The sequence below is a fragment of the Elephantulus edwardii genome, unplaced genomic scaffold (genome assembly GCF_000299155.1).
Source record: "Elephantulus edwardii isolate Elephantulus edwardi_28Jun2011 unplaced genomic scaffold, EleEdw1.0 scaffold00293, whole genome shotgun sequence".
In the NCBI taxonomy this organism is placed as follows: domain Eukaryota; kingdom Metazoa; phylum Chordata; class Mammalia; order Macroscelidea; family Macroscelididae; genus Elephantulus; species Elephantulus edwardii.
The window spans coordinates 1,217,656-1,233,970 of record NW_006400043.1 but is presented as its reverse complement, the minus strand read 5'-3'; the positions used below and the strand labels follow the sequence as shown (position 1 = coordinate 1,233,970).

Here is a 16,315-nt window from a genome sequence, read left to right as displayed (position 1 = left end):
TCATTATCTTTGCTTCCAAGGAGCACTCTGGACACATATTCTCCAAGAAGGTGAAAGAGAACTGAACATACCATGGACTGCCAAGAGAACTAATAAGTCTGTCCTGAAGAGGGTAAAGCCAAGCTGCTCCTTGGAGACAAGGATTTTGAGGATCTGCCTCACATACTTTGTCATGTTACCAAAGGGACAAATCCTTGGAGAAGGACATCAAGCTGGAAGGGTGAAGGGACAGCATAGGAGAGGAAGATCCTAGATGAGATGGATTGACAAAGAACTGAGTTAATGAGGGTAGGTGTCAGAGGCAGCGACACAGGCAGAACAGGGTTCAGAATTATTGTGTATAGCGGTCACAATGAGTCACAGGTGACTAGATGACATATAATAACAATAACATACTTAGTTATCATAGATGCACATAGCAAATGACTAAAAAGACAATGGCCTGGGTCAGGCATACATTAATCCTCTAAGTGGCATCAATTACTCCTTAATAATTTTGATAAATATTATATGTATTATAACTGAAATTATTTGTCTGCTTTCTTTTTATCTGAGGTAGTAGTTTTAGCTTTCTATGTCTTTTCAATATGTATGCAGAACAGATTATCCGAGAGGCTGGGCTCTATGAGGAGAATTGTGGCATCAGGATTGGTGGAAGATCTATTAACAATCTGTATTATACAGATGACACAACCCTGCTTGCTGAAACTGAGGAGGACCTCATGCACTTGCTGCGGAGGGTCAAGGACTGCAGCTTTCAGTATGGACTGAGGCTCAATGTCAAGAAGACAAAGATTCTCACCACTGGACCAATTGGCAGCGTCAGGATGGATGACGAAGAGATTGAGATTGTTCACAGCTTCAGTTTGCTCTGCTCCACAGTCAACACTCTTGGCACCAGCAGTCAGGAAATCAAAAAGCGTGTCATGATGGGAAAGTCTGCTGTTAGGGACCTCTCTAAAGTACTCAGGAGCAACAGTGTCTCTCTGGAGACTAAGGTGCGCCTGATACAGGCCATGGTATTTGCAATCACTTGTTATGCATCAGAGAGTTGGACAATGACTAGGGAGGACAGAAGCAGAGTGGATGCTTTTGAGCTGTGGTGCTGGAGAAGAGTACTGAATGTACCCTGGACTGCCAGGAAAACAAACAGATTCATCTTGGAGAGGATTAAACGAAGCTACACCTTGGAGGCAAGGATTCTGGGGCTTCGTCTGACATACTTTGGGACATGTTGCCAGGAGGGACGGGTCCTTGAAGAGGGACATCATGCTTGGGAGGGTGGAGGGACAACGCAGGAGGGCAAGACCCTCTATGAGATGGATTGATTCGGTGACTGGGGTAATCGGGATGGGTGTGTCAGAGGCAGTGCGGTTGGCGCAGGATAGAGCAGGATTTAGGGCTGTTGTGCATAGGGTCGCTATGAGTCGCAATCGACTCGATGGCACATAACAACAACATGTCATTTCTACTTAAGTTTCTCTTTGTAATTTTACATTTGCATACAAAGTTCGTATTATCTTTCATTCACATTTTATTTCATACAGTCATCTTCATTCATTATATGTTTAAAAAAAATCACCATGCCCATCATTACCCTGTTTTTCCAGATCCCCACCAAATCTTTCCCATTTACCTTACCTCCTCATCCCTCCATCAGCCAAATTTTGTGACCTATTTATTGCTTACCCTCTGTCCCCACTTTTCCCTGCTTGGATTTTAATACGTGTGTTACTGGTTATCTTTCTGTATATACAATAAAGGTCCTATGCAGTTCTTATGACACTGAGTCCATTCAATCTCACTCACACCTCTAGTGTCTCACAAATTATGTTGCAATTTTAAAAATCTTTGCTCTGAGTACTCTGTTGTTCCATCGTGTGAATGTACCACAATTTCTCAATAAAATAGATTATGTTTGGACATTTGGACTGTTTCCATGTTCTTTTGATGGTGCATAACACTGCTATGAACATTGGCATTAAATAGTTGTGTCTGAGTTCCAACTTCCTTGAGTTATATTCCTAGGAGTAGAATAGTCAGATCAAATGGAATCTCTATGTTGACCATTTGTTGAAGAGGTTGTCATTTCTCCATATGTTAGAGCTAGTAGACCAATTTGGTTGAGTGGCAGGATATAATATTAATATCCAAAAATCAATGTGATTCCTCTAAAGTGACAAAGAGACTCAAAGAAGGAAACCAAGAAAACAATGCCATTGTACAATAGCAATCACAGACTGAAATACTTGGGAGTGAATCTAACTATACATAGAAAATCCTGTACAAAGAAAAGTACATAACATTCTTGTGAGACACAATAAAAGATCTAAAGAAATGGAAAATGTGCTCTGTTCCTGGATATGAAGACTCAATCCCGGGGGAAATGGCAATCTGACCAAAAGCAAACTACATGTTCAATGCAATCCCAATACAGATACCAAATTGTGAAATTGTCAAGTTTATTTGGAGAGGACAGAGACCCCGAATAAGCAAAGCTCTTCTGAAAACAAAGATGAAGTTGGAGGCAGAGAACTCCCTGACCTCCAAACCTTCCGCATAGCAGTAGTCACCAAAGCAGCATTGTCCTGGAACAATGACAGGTGCATAGACCAATGGAACAGAATAGAGAACAGAAATGGACCCATCTATCTGTGGTCAATGGATATTAGAAAACATAAGATTTATTATTTAAACAGATGACCTATTACTATTCCGGTGATAGTATGTTCCAAAAGTGAAAGAAGTAGGAGCTTATCCAAAACCAATCTGGCTAATGTCAGATATCCTCTCAGTTTTTATGCTTCTCAATTAATTCATTAAAACAGATAAAACACTATTTCCTAAATTAACCCAAATGTCAAAAAAATCTGCAGTAAATTTAACCATACCATAGATTTTATACACTTTATCAAAAGTGATTTCTAGTTCTGAAATATCATTTTCAGGCAAAAAGTAGGTGATGTTAATCATGGATCTGTGATAATGAAACAGAAAGAACAAGATTTGCAAGTGATGAAGAAGTAGCTATTATTTTAAATGCCATAACCACTCAGTGTATAGTTTTTAACATCTTCAAAGATTACACTTCTCCTATGACATCTCAGTACTTCTCAATGTTAATTTGTATGAACATCTTTATTTGATAAGCCAGTATATAAAAATAGGACATAAGTTTCCTGAGACTAAGAAACAAGCCTCATTTTGTTCTCTTATACATTTGTGTGTGTGTGTGTGTGTGTGTGTGTGTGTGTCTGTTTATAGAAATATCTGTATATCTACATCAATACACATCATGGTCTTTTGTTTTTGTTGTTAGCTGTCATTGATTCAACTATGACTCGTTGTTGTTGTGTGCCTTTGAGATAGAACTGATCCACAGCTCACCTTCCAGTGGGTTTTTAAAGGTAATGGATCATACAAAAAGAGATTGTCCATCTTTCTCCTGCAGAGTAGCTGGTTGATTCAAACTTTGTTCCTTCAGGATTCCAGTGCAGTTTATTATCACTAGGCCACCAGAGCTCCCACCTAGGCACGCTGTAAATAATCCTTATGCATTTTGCCTTATTCTGACTCATCCTCACAATCCCATTGCCACAGTCACTGTGTCAATTCATTTCATCCAAGGTCTTCTTTTGTGTTAACCCTCTACTCTGCCAAGCATGATGTCCTCCTTTTCCATGTACAAGCTCCTCCTGACAATGTTCCCAAAGTATGTGAAATGAAGTTTCAAAATCCTTGCTTCCAAGGAGCAACACTTTATCACCTTCTTCAGGACAGAAGTATTTGTTCTCTTGACAGTGCATGTTGTTGATGTTGTCATGTGCATCTAGTCAAATACGATCTTTGTTGTTGTTGTTCTATGCAGTCTAGTTGCCTGCCACTCATAGCGACTCTATGCAAAAAAGCTCTGAACCTGTCCTATCTTGAGGCAGTCTCACAAACTCTGGCACACCCAATCCCATTGCCCCAGTTACTGTGTCAATTCATCTCATCTGGGATCTGAAATCTGCCTATCCTTTTTGATCCTCACATCTCCTCACACACTAGAGCTCATTGAAGATGTCACTGTGGTAATCCACCTGCTTGAGTGTCTTCCTTTCCTTCTTTGACCGTCTGCCTTGCTGAGTATCATGTCACTCTCCAAGGGATGGCCCCTTCTTGCAACATGCCTGAAGTATGTGAGGGAAGCTTTATCATCTTTGCCTCCATGATACTATTGTGGTAGTCCATGCGCTATTCTAGCACCACAGCTCAAAGGCATCAATTCTTCTACTGTCATCTTTAGTCATTTCCAGCCCTCAGATGAATTTCAAGCAATTGCAGAATGCCATGGTTTGGATCAGGCTCACCTTATTCTTTAGACTAACATGATTGCTCTTTTTAGTACTTTGGATATGTCCTTGAAAATCAATTTTCCTAATGCAACTCATCTTTTTATTTCTTGCCTACTGGTACCTAGGGAACTGCTTGTGGCTCTAAGCAAGATGAAATCGTTAACAACTTCAGTGTTTTCTCCATCTATCTTGATACTACCTATTGGCTTGGTGGTGAGGATTTTTGTCTTCTTTATGTTCAGGTGCAATCCATAGTGAAGGTCATAGTCCTTGATCTTCTATAAGTAAGTGCTTCAAGTCCTGCTCAGTTTCAGTGACAAGGCTGTCCTGTGTGCACAATGCAGGTTTTTTGAGTTTCTTCCAATCCTGATACTATATTCTTCTTCATAAAGTCCATTCTCTCTAATTAGCTGTTAAGTAGATAGATTGAAAAGTTAGAAAGAAAATATACACCTCTGATGCATTCTGTTAGACATATGTTTATGTCTTTAAGATTAATGTTGGTAAAAGTTGGTTAAGACTGTAAATAATTGGGGGTAATCAAGGCCATACTTATGATTACCTTTAAGATGTCTCAGAAGAACCTTTCATGGTCTCTTAATGGTGGACCAAAAATATTAACAATAACAGCCAAAATGAGAAATTATTAAAGAGATAAAAATAGAAATGAATTCTTTTAAATGTGACTCAGAAAATTTGTATCCAAAATTTATGTCCCAAATTTGTGACCCAAATTACAATTTGTAACACTTGAATGCTCTTCTTGTTTTCTTAATTAATATATTATAGGCATTGTTTAATTCTGCACAATAAGTCAGCAGGAATTAGACCATGGTGCCTAGTGTGACTAAGATGGTTGAAAGAATTCTAATGGAAGACAAGAATATTCTGAACTGATTATTTTCAATGAGAAGTGAAACTACTTCTAGAAGAGATAGATTACAGATTATACTGGATGCTACTTTGCAATGATATTCTCCCTTCGCCCCCGTTTAAAAATTTACAAATGGTATTTGATTGAGGTAGTGGGAATGAGTGAGTCGGAGACGGCGAGGTTGGCACAGGATAGAGAAGCATTTAGGGCTCGTGTACATAGGGTTGCTATGAGTCGCAAGTGACTCGACGGCACATAACAACAACAACAACACAACGTGGTTTTTAAACTCTGGTTGACTTCCACGGTCCAGAATTCTTTTTCTGCTTTAAAAAAATTAAAACTAAACAAATTTTTAAATATTAACTTATCAAATTATGTGCACACATTGAAGAATGTTTTCAATGAATCAGGGTGAAGTCTCTCTCAGGGAGGAGTGACAGGGAATGGCAAAGGACACACTGACAAAGGAGATTAATCAGAACTGACTTTGACAAGCACTGTGGCAATTGGACAATTAAAAGAGACATTCGGATGGCGGGGGAAGAAGAACAAACTGGGGAGGAGGGTAGAGAGAATGGTGCAGCAATGAAGGAATGAAAACCCAAAATCCCTGTAAATGTTCATTAAAACTAATAAAATTTAATAACAATTTTAAAAAAAGAATGTTTTCAGATAATTAAGGTCAGGAAAGTTCTCCACGAGGGAAAAAAAGGAACAAAATAAACCCAACAACCATGAAAATCACTTTTGATCTGAATAGAAATTCTAGATCACAGGCAGATAAAACGTAACAAAGCCCAGGACCCTCCCTATAAGGGGAATACAGATTTCAAGGAGTCAGACTCAGGTAATGGTCATGGGATACAGTACAAGAGAAAACAAGCCTTCAGAAAGAAAGGCTTCTTTAGGATTGAGGCTGTCTCTTTTAAGTGTCAGGTGGAATTCCATGACCAACTGCCAAAGTCAGCAAAAGAAATGGTGGAGGGACCACTGAAACCCACCTAAGCCTGGGAAAACTTTGTCAGAATAGAATGATTCTCCCTAAAATGAATGTGTATGTTATAATCAAGTGTCCAAAAATTTCACTTTTAATAACTTTTAACTACAAGTAACCAAATATTATTTCACAAATGAACAGATAAATTATAATCTATCTAAAAATGTTATATTGCTCTTCTACAAATATGAACATTTATACAAAGATAAAAAATGCAATAGTGAATATACATAATTTAGGAAGAGAAAGGATATCAATATAAAGGCTAAGTTGTGCCTTACACAAAGAATGATATTTTCTTTTTTTTTCCCCATCAACAAACAAATGGATAGAGAAGCTGTGGTATATTCACACAATGGAATACTATGCTTCATTGAAAAGCAACGAACTCATGCAATATTATTCAAAATGGGTGACCCTGGAGGACATTATGCTGAATGAAGTATCTCAGTCACAAAAGGAAAAATACTGTATGGTGTCACTGTTGTAAAACAGGACTGACATCAGGGTTGGAGAAAACTGAGAAAGATGGGTTCAATAACGGATACTGCATTGAAACAGGTAAGGGAGAAAGCTGTTTAAAAAGAATATGTGATTAGTTTTTTTGTCATGACAGGTGTCTAGAGCGAAGGCTACATGGTGAAGTGGACCTGGGGGGGGGTTTGCAAAACAATGAAAGAATTTTTTTTTTTACTTTTCCAAGAGGGTAGTGTACTAGGGGGGAGGGTTGGGAGGGGAAGTAAGTGCAACAATGAACGAATGGAAATCCAAAGTCCCTATAAAAAAAATTAAACGATATTTTCAATTGCTTCACACATAAAGTTGGACACTTATAAGGAAAATCAAAGATGAATTGATGCCTTTGAACCAAGGTATTTGCAAAGAGTACTAAATATATAATAACCAGGGTTTTCATTAAATACAAATATGGTGAAAACTTAGTCTCATATACTTCGGTCATATCTTGAATAAAGGTACCATACTTGGAAAAGTAGAGGGTCATCTAAAGAGAGGACAGTTCTCAATATAGATTGACACAGTGATTATAAAACTGGAGTCGAGCACGTGTCAGATTGTGAGGACGGCACATTATAATGCAAGGTTCAGACCTCGATTTATAGGTCTGTAAGTTGCAGCTGACTCAACATTATAACTGTATCTTTGTACAAGCACACACAGGTATATATATATATATAAATATGTGTAATGTTGTACCTGTTGTTATGTGTCATCAAGTCACCTGTGACTCATAGAGACCCTATGTATAACAGCCCTAAGAGCTACTCTATCCTGTACCAAACTTGTTTCCTTACAGCTACCCCCATTACCCCAGTCACTGAATCAGTCTACCTGATCAAGGTTCTTTCTCTCTTGTACTGTTGCTCCATGCTCCCAAGCATGACATCCCTCTCCAAGGACTGATTCTTCCTTGCAACCTGTCCAAAGTATGTCAGACGCAGCTTCAGAATCTTTGCCTCCAAGGAGCAGCCTGGTCTCTCTGTCTCCAGGACGAACTTTTTCTCCTAGCAGTCCATGATATATTCAATACTCTTCTCTAGCACCACTGCTCAAAACCAACAATTCTTCTTCAATCATGCCTAGTCATTGCCCAGCTCTCTGCTGTATAGCAGCAGTAATTGCAAAGACCATTGCCTGGATCAGGCACATCTTAGGTTCCAGCAGACATTGTTGCTCTTTCAGTACTTCGGAGAGGTATCTGACAGCAGACTTTCCCAATGCAATTTGACTTTTAATTTCCTGGCTGTGGGCACAAAGACAGTTGATTGTAGAGTCAAGCAAACTTAAGCTGTTAACAATCTCAATTTCTTCATCACCCATCATGATTCTGCCAATTGGCCCAGTGGTGAGAACCTTTGTTTTCTTGATGTTGAACTTCAATCCATATTTTTTTTTTACAGTTTAATGTATTTTAATAGAAAACTTGCAGAACCGCACAGAAGACAGACAACATTAAAAACATGTACTTGCATGTAGGACAACTCAGTTAGAAAAGTATAGTGAATGGATGGATCTACTGTATGATAAAAATGCTACAAACACTATTTAGTTGCCATCAATAATTTACTTGCTTAAAAAATTTACTTGTTTTAAAAAAAATCCAAATGCTTGCATTTTCCAGAAAGGTTTACCAGGTTTATTTATAATTGTTACAAGTTGAACTGCTGAAACTTGTTCATGGAAACATTTTTTTTCTGACTTGCAGTAATGTTTTATATCCCCACATTTATATTAGAAATTCACACACAAATGAAAATAGAAAAACTGCCAATCCCTGATGTCTGCCCTCTGTGTTTCCATTCACAATCATATACTTAGGTAGCTTTTGACCCCATTGACAAAAAATGATCTAATGTTCAAGAACTACCAATAACAAGAAGAAGAGATTTTTTTTAAAGAATGAAATGTTTCCCATCCTAATGGATTCTAAAGCACGCTCTCCACATATGCAGCATGCTAGCTGGATGTCTTTTGGCATAATTTTTACACGTTTGGCATGGATGGCACACAAGTTGGTGTCTTCACAGAGGCCAACCAGATAGGCCTCACTTGCTTCCTGCAAAGCACCAATGGCTGCACTCTGAAAGCGCAGATCTATTTTTAAGTTCTGAGCAATTTCTCCCACCAGACCCTAGAAGGGAAGTTTTAGAATCAGGAATTCAGCGGACTTGTGATAACTAAGGCCTGATTTCACAGAGTGCCTCAGTACAAGGCCTGTAGCGATGCCGCTTCTTCACCCCGCCAGTAGAGGGCGCTCATGAGAGCAGCTTTTGTCACCAGCTGCTTCCTGTGCGCTTTCCTTACCTGTTGCTTTGAGGTTGGTCTGCTTTGCATGAGCCATGGTATAAGAACCTCTTCACTTACCCCGCCTCCGTCGCCTGGAGCTCTTTGGCGCTGGCTTCGGAGAGCTGCGAACACCGAGCTTCAATCCATATTGAAGGCTGCAATCCTTGGCTTTCTGCAGCAAGTCCTCCTCAGTTTCAGCAAGTGGGGTTGTGTCCTCTGCATAATGCAGATTGTTGATGAGTCTTCCTCCAATCCTGATGCCACATTTCCCTTCATAGAGCCCAATCTCCTGGATAATCTGTTCCTTATATAGATTGAAAAGTTATGGAGATAGAACACACCCTTGGCGTACACCGTTCCCAATTTTGAACCATGCAGTGTTTCCTTGCTCTGATTTGACAACTGTCTCCTGGTCCAAATATAGGTTTTGCATAAGCACAGTCAAGTGTTCTGGGATTCCCATTCTTCTCAGAGTCAGCCACAGTTTGTTGTGATCTACAAAAATGTAATACTACTTTGTTATTAACATGAATATATGTATGTGTGTGTATTATATATAGGATAATGGAGCTTAACTGTATGTTTTAATACAGAGGAAACATAGAGACATTACTGTGAATGAAAGATAGTAAAAGGAAAAGTACATAGCCTATGATATTCTTTTGTTTCATTAATATGAAGTTCAAAAGTACAAAATAATTTATTAAAATAAAACTTGAGTTGCCTAGAGCTAGATTTTGGAAGAGAGTGGAATTGCCAAAGATCATTGGGAAACTTAAATGATGGAATTATGTATTTCCTTGCTTTTGTTGGTGTGTAGAAAACATGGACTGGCCCTTCCTGAAAACATGCCCAAAGCATGTGAGATGAAGTTTTATCTTTACCTCTAAGGAGTAACCTGGTTGTATCTCCCTCAAAACAATTTTGTCTTCGTTTTTGCTTGGTGATCCATGGGATATTCAGCATTCTTCTCTAACCATACGATTCTGAAAAATACAATCACTGTCATGCTTATTCAGTGCTCAAATTTCAGAAGCATAGATAGCAATTTAAAATACCATTAATTTAATAAGGTGTACTATGTTTTGTTAAAGTGATATACATGTTTTTTAACACTTGGGAGAAATCTTTTTATAAATAGCCTAGCTTTTCAAGTTACTTAATCAGCATTATACTGAATTAGTATAGAAAAAAATATATAACTTTGATGCATGTCTCTCCTAATTTTAAGCCACACAGTTTCTCATAAGGAAACTAGGTATTGTGCATTTACCATTCTTCTTGATATAATCCATATTTTGTTACTGTATACATACATTAATATTTACCAGACTGGTGTTGTTTTTTGTGTTTTTATGGGCCGGCAATTTGACTCTGACTCATAGTGACTCTATACATAATAGCTCTGAGCCCTGCTCTATCCTGAGCCAATCTCAGTGTCTCCAACACACCTGCTCTCATTACCACAGTTATCATGTCAATCCATGTCATCCAGGTTCGTCTCTCTTGTGCTATCCTTCCACCCTTCCAAGTATGTTATTCTTCTCCAAAGACTGGTTCCTCCTGGCTACAGGCCCAAAGTATGTGAGATGGAATCTTAAAATCCTTCCATGTCACATCTTTAAATATATGCAGTTTATTTTACATTATTTACTTACATATTTATTAATTATACTTAAGTTCTGTAAACAAAATGGATGCCTTAGGAAATGGCTATATTTTAATTTCTTTCTACCAGATATTTCAGACTACAAGTCAAAGTCCTTTTGTAAAATCTTTGTTAAAATGGTGATAAGATACATTTGTCAATTTCTATTAATAAAAATTTAAAATTTATCAGGCTTACTAGATTCTAGAACAATATAACTTATTAATAATCAAAGTTTATATGCATATTTCATTGAAATTCATAAGCTTTGTTGTTGTAGAATGTTACTGAGTTGATTATGACTCCAAGAGATCCTTGATCTTCTGCAACAAGTGTTTCAAGTCCTCCTCACTTACCACAGGAAAGGCTGTGTCATATGCATGTTGTTGTTGTTGTTAAGTGCCATCGAGTCACAGGCGACTCATAGTGACCCTATGAAGGAGAGTCCTCGATGCTTGGATGCCTTTCATCCTCTCTCCAAGTTCATAGAGTTTCCAGAGGCAAGCTATTATGGAAGTGGATGCCATTCCTCTTTCCACGTGTCATCTGCATAGTGTAGATTATTTATGAGTCTCCCTCCAATCCTGATGTCACATTCTTCTTCATAGAGTTCAGCTTCTCAGATAATTTTTTCAGCATATATATTGAATATGTATGGATGCAGAATACAACCCTGACATGTTCCTTTCTCAATTTTAAACCATGTAGTGTTCCCTTGCTCTGTTCACACAACAGCCTCATGGTTCAGGTATAGCTTTTGAGGGAGCACAATTACATGCTCTGGGACTCTCATTCTTCTCAATGTCAGCCACAACTTGTTGTGATCTAGATTCAAATACCTTTTGAGAGTCAATAAAGCACAAGTAGACATTCCTTTGGTATTCCTTGCTTTCAGCCAAGATCCAAATGATACCAGGAGTAATAACCCTGGTGCCATGGCCTCTTCTAAATCACACTTGAATTTCTGGCAATTCCCCTATCTATGTACTTATCCAGGTATTTTGAATGATCTTGAGGAGTATTTTGCTAGCATGAAATATCAATGATATTGTTTGATATTTTCCACATTCAGTTGGATCACCCTCTTTGGGAATAAGAACAAATATAGACCTCTTCCAATCCATTGACCCCGACAGCTGTCCTCCAAATTTTCTGGCATAGACTGGTGAGTGCATCCACGGCTGCATCTGTTAATTGAAACAAGTAAATTGGTAACCATCAATTTCTGGGACCATTCCTCTCCTCCCCCCAATGCCTTCAATGAAGCTTCCACTTCTTCCTTCATTACCATTGCCTCCTGTTCATATGGTACTGCCCGAAAATTTTCAGTAACAGTTCTTTCTCAAGGAATTTAACCTTTGGTATGGATTGCTTCTCAATGTCAAGAAAACAAAGATTCATACCACTGGACCTATAGGCAATATCATAATGGATTGAGAAGAGATTGAAACTATCAACAGCTTCCTTGTTTGGATCCACAATTAACATCCTTGGTACCAGTAGTAAGGAAATAAGTAGATCCAGTTCACTGGGAGAATTTGGGACTTCTCCAAACTACTGAGGAGTAATTATGTCAGTTTGAGGACAAAGGTGCACCTGATTCAAGCCATAGTCTTTTCAATCACTTGCTATATATCTGAGAGGCAGGCAATGAATAAGCATGACAGAAAAAACAACTGATATACTTGAGCTGTGTTATTGAATAAAAGCGCTGAACATCACATAGGTGGCCAAGAGAACAAACAGATATATTTTGGAGACAGTGCATCCAGAGTGCTGTTTGGAGGCAAGAATGATGAAGCTTCATATCATATTCTTGGGGCATTTCACTAAGAGAGGTTATTCCTTGGAGAGGAACATGATACTGGGAAGGGTGGAGAGTCAACGAAGAAGAGGAAGACTCTCAAACCGATGGATTGACATGGTGACGCCACAATGGGCTCCTGTGTGTCAGGTCAGGAAGTGTGAGGATGGCACAGGGTGGAACAGGGTTCAGATATTTTTTTCATATTGCCTCTATGAGTCATACTCGACTCAAAAACACCTACAAGCGTAGAGACCCTGTGAAGAGCAGATCTGAATCTTGCACTATCCTATTCCATCCTCATCATACTTGAGGTCATCATTACTCTTTGTCAACCTATCTTGTTGAGGATTTTCCTTCTTCTGATCCATTGCCTTTATCAGTATATAATATCTTCAAGGACTGGATTCTGTTGACAACATGCCCAAAGTATATGAGCTGAAGTTTCATCCTTTTGAAAATTAAGGAACGTCCTAGTTGTGCTTTCTCCAAGAAAGGTATTTTTCTGTTTTGATAGTCCATAGAATATTCAATGTTCTTCACCAACATCACAGTTTGAACACATTGTTTCTTTAGATTTATTTACTCCTCGTTCAATTTTTGGATGCACAGGAAGTAATAGTAAATCTAGCCTTAAAACCCACTTGAGGGCCAGTGATGAATGAGTTTATCCTTGATAGTTGTTTGCCCCTGAGTCATAACCGTCCCAAAGGTGACCCTCTTGTGGTTTTCACAGGCAATAAATCACACAGGAGGAAATTGTCCACCCCTCTTCTGTGGATCATCTGCTGGATTCGAACTATGCCTCTAGGATTGCAGCACATGAGTTTTAAGTTTGAAGGTGGCATTGCAAAAAAATTGTTTCTCTAAATATTTATTTTATCACATTCTTCTTTAATGAAATCCTTTATAAAGTAGAAATGCTGATTGTTCAGCATCACAAAATGTATTGTCAATCAGTTTAATATTCATCCAATTTTTACAGTTAGGATTGTTGTTCTTGCTGATTTTCCCCAAACAGATTTTTCTCCTGCTGACAACAGCATATATGTTTCAAAATAATTTGCTAATATGTTACTTCTAACAAAAAGGTAGCAGATTAGTAAGTAAAAGTGAAAACGTTTCTTCTAATTTAATGTCTCATATTAGAAATTTGTATTTCAGAGAATTTACTTTCACTTTTTCATGTTTTTGTCAATATCCTGAATTCCAGTCATAGCGAACCCTGTGTTGCAGTACAATTTCCAGAAAGACGTTCATAACTCCATAGATGATAGATAGATAGATAGATAGATAGATAGATAGATAGAATAAAAGCATACAAGTAGCTTAATTAACCATTCATGATTTGAAATAACTAAATGAAGTAAGTTTAAAAAAGAACCAAAAACTGATCAAAAATGAATTCATAAGCATTAGGAACAGAATTTGGTCATTTGGTTTTACTAGGAAGACGAAAAACCTATAATGTCTTATTTCCCAATTCAAACATCAGAAAGAACTGTTTCCAAAGCAAGAGTCAAAATCAGATACAGGTTTTTTCAGAAAGTAAGATGATAGAGGACACATACCTCTAATAATTAGAGGAAATACAGAATATTTCCTTCACTATGATGTAAATTTATTGACAAAATTAATATTTTAATCGTATGTCAAGTTAATGTACGGTACTTACTTATAAGCCTTCTGATACTATCATGTTTGTTTATTTGCTCTTCTAATCTTACCAACACAATTTGTCCAGATAAATAGTGCACTTGTCAAATGGAACTAGAACTGAATACAAATCCATTCTGTTTGCTACACGTCTTCTTTCTCCCGCTGATTTCACCAGTATTCCCTTGTTGCAGTATCACAGTAGCATTCTGCATTCTACAGCTCCATCTTGTGTCATGCGATTATTTAGAATCACTTCTTTTCTTCTGCCTCCCCCCCTCCCTCAGCTGGGTAATTACGTTTCTGCTCTTTGAGGACATTGAGTGGTGACAAGGTGCACAGAACATAAATGCTTGGACAAATTTTCTGAATAAGTGTTATTAATAGACAGATGGAAGCTGCAAGTAATGTGCAATGCACGTGCTGCTCTTTCAATCAAATTTGCCGGTGAATGGCTTCTCACTGTAACACTGACATAACCTTGGTTGTCTGCCTCCTTTGCTCCCAGTTTATGTGTGACAGGGACCATCAGCAGCGCATTACACTGGCCAGCTGCTTTCGTGCAGCTGTAGACAACACTCTCCTTTTATTCATTTTTTCTGAGCACAATTTGCCTTGACAGTGGCTCTTTGTAGTCAGCATGCCCATCTTTCAGTACTGGCAATTCTTTACACATGACACGCGGGTTAGATTGATACTGTGCATCACATTAGCTCACTAGAGTGTTTAACAAATGTAAAAATATTTTAAAGAACCAATAGAATTTAGAAAACATATCCTCACAGTCCTTGAGAGGAGATCATCACAGAGGGAAACTCAAAGCGCAGATTTTTGTCACTCGAGCATGAAGATGACTAAGAACATGACCTTAATCAGCATCTTCAACAGTTTATCTGTGATGGCAGTTGATATTGCTATAGGCAAATTATATGCTCTTTTCTTAATATTTCAATTTTACTTCAATTACTTATAATTGCACTGGAGTGCCTTATAAAGTCATTCACTGACAATTACATATTTAAAAAAACTTTTTATGAGCATAATCTAATACTATTTTAGCAGGGAAAATATGAGGAATGCTGCTACCAAAACAAACATAAAGATTTGACCATTTAAGGATTATGTCAGATTCTAAATTTTAAATACAAAGATATATTTACATAAGAGATATCAACTATTAGAAGAATTAAGCTATTAGAATAAAATTTAGTTGTAAAGCAGTCAGTGCTATAATTTAAATGTTTCTATCCCTTATGTATGAAGGCATCTAATGTAGTTGTTAACTTTCTGAAAATATTAAGTTGACCCATATTTAAAACATATATCTTGTTGCTTGTTATTTTTTTCTGATTTCAATTCTGACTCACATTAAAACACAAGTGTAACTGGTGCTCATTAATTCACTAACAGAGAGAGAATCACTCTTGATGCCACACAATCCCCTTATTGTTGTTGGCTGTGATGAGCCTGATTGTGACTCCTGGTGGGCCAGCATGTGTGCCTGAGCTGCTCCACAGAGTTCTCTGTGCCATTTCAGGAGCTCAAAGTGAAGCTTCCTTCTGAGAGCCTCTGGGAGAGTTGGAATGCCAACCCTTCATTTAGTTGTCAAGCTCTTGAATCATTTGCATCACCCAGGGACTCCCATGTAATAGACAAGGTGCAGAAAATATACTTGGAGAAACCAAAACAAGCATAGCTTGCAATGTCAGATACACTTTTTTCTCTCTGCATCAATGTGTGCATGTGCTTCATTATTTATTCTTATATTATAAATAATTATCTTAATCCAGAAATTTTTTTACAATTTTTTTCTTTCGAATTTTTGTGGGAAAGGACTAAAACTCCAAAGTTCTTTGAAATAGTAAATGCTTCCTAATGCCAGTATCTTATGTCTTGGTAATTAAAACCAATAGATAAAGCTTACACTATAATTTGTTTTCTCTATTCGAGAATGTTTTGGTTGTTGAAAGTCATCATATTGTGTGTAAATATATTCTACATAACATTCTACTTAAAATACATTTGTCAATACAGGGCAGCAATAACATATGTTAGTGTTTATTTCTTGTTAAAAAATTATCCCTTGCTTGTGTGCAAAACACCTGAAGCAACTCGTATTAAAAAGTAGGGCATGATAATATAGTGCAGTAGTGCAACACGTTTTGGATCACAAGCTTCATTTTGCAATCAG

At 37.7% G+C, this 16,315-nt stretch overlaps 1 pseudogene; it reads right to left on the bottom strand.

The window, feature by feature from the left end:
- Positions 1-8,579: 8,579 nt before the first annotated feature.
- LOC102851388 lies at positions 8,580-9,071 on the bottom strand (annotated as a pseudogene).
- Between the last annotated feature and the right edge of the window lie 7,244 nt (positions 9,072-16,315).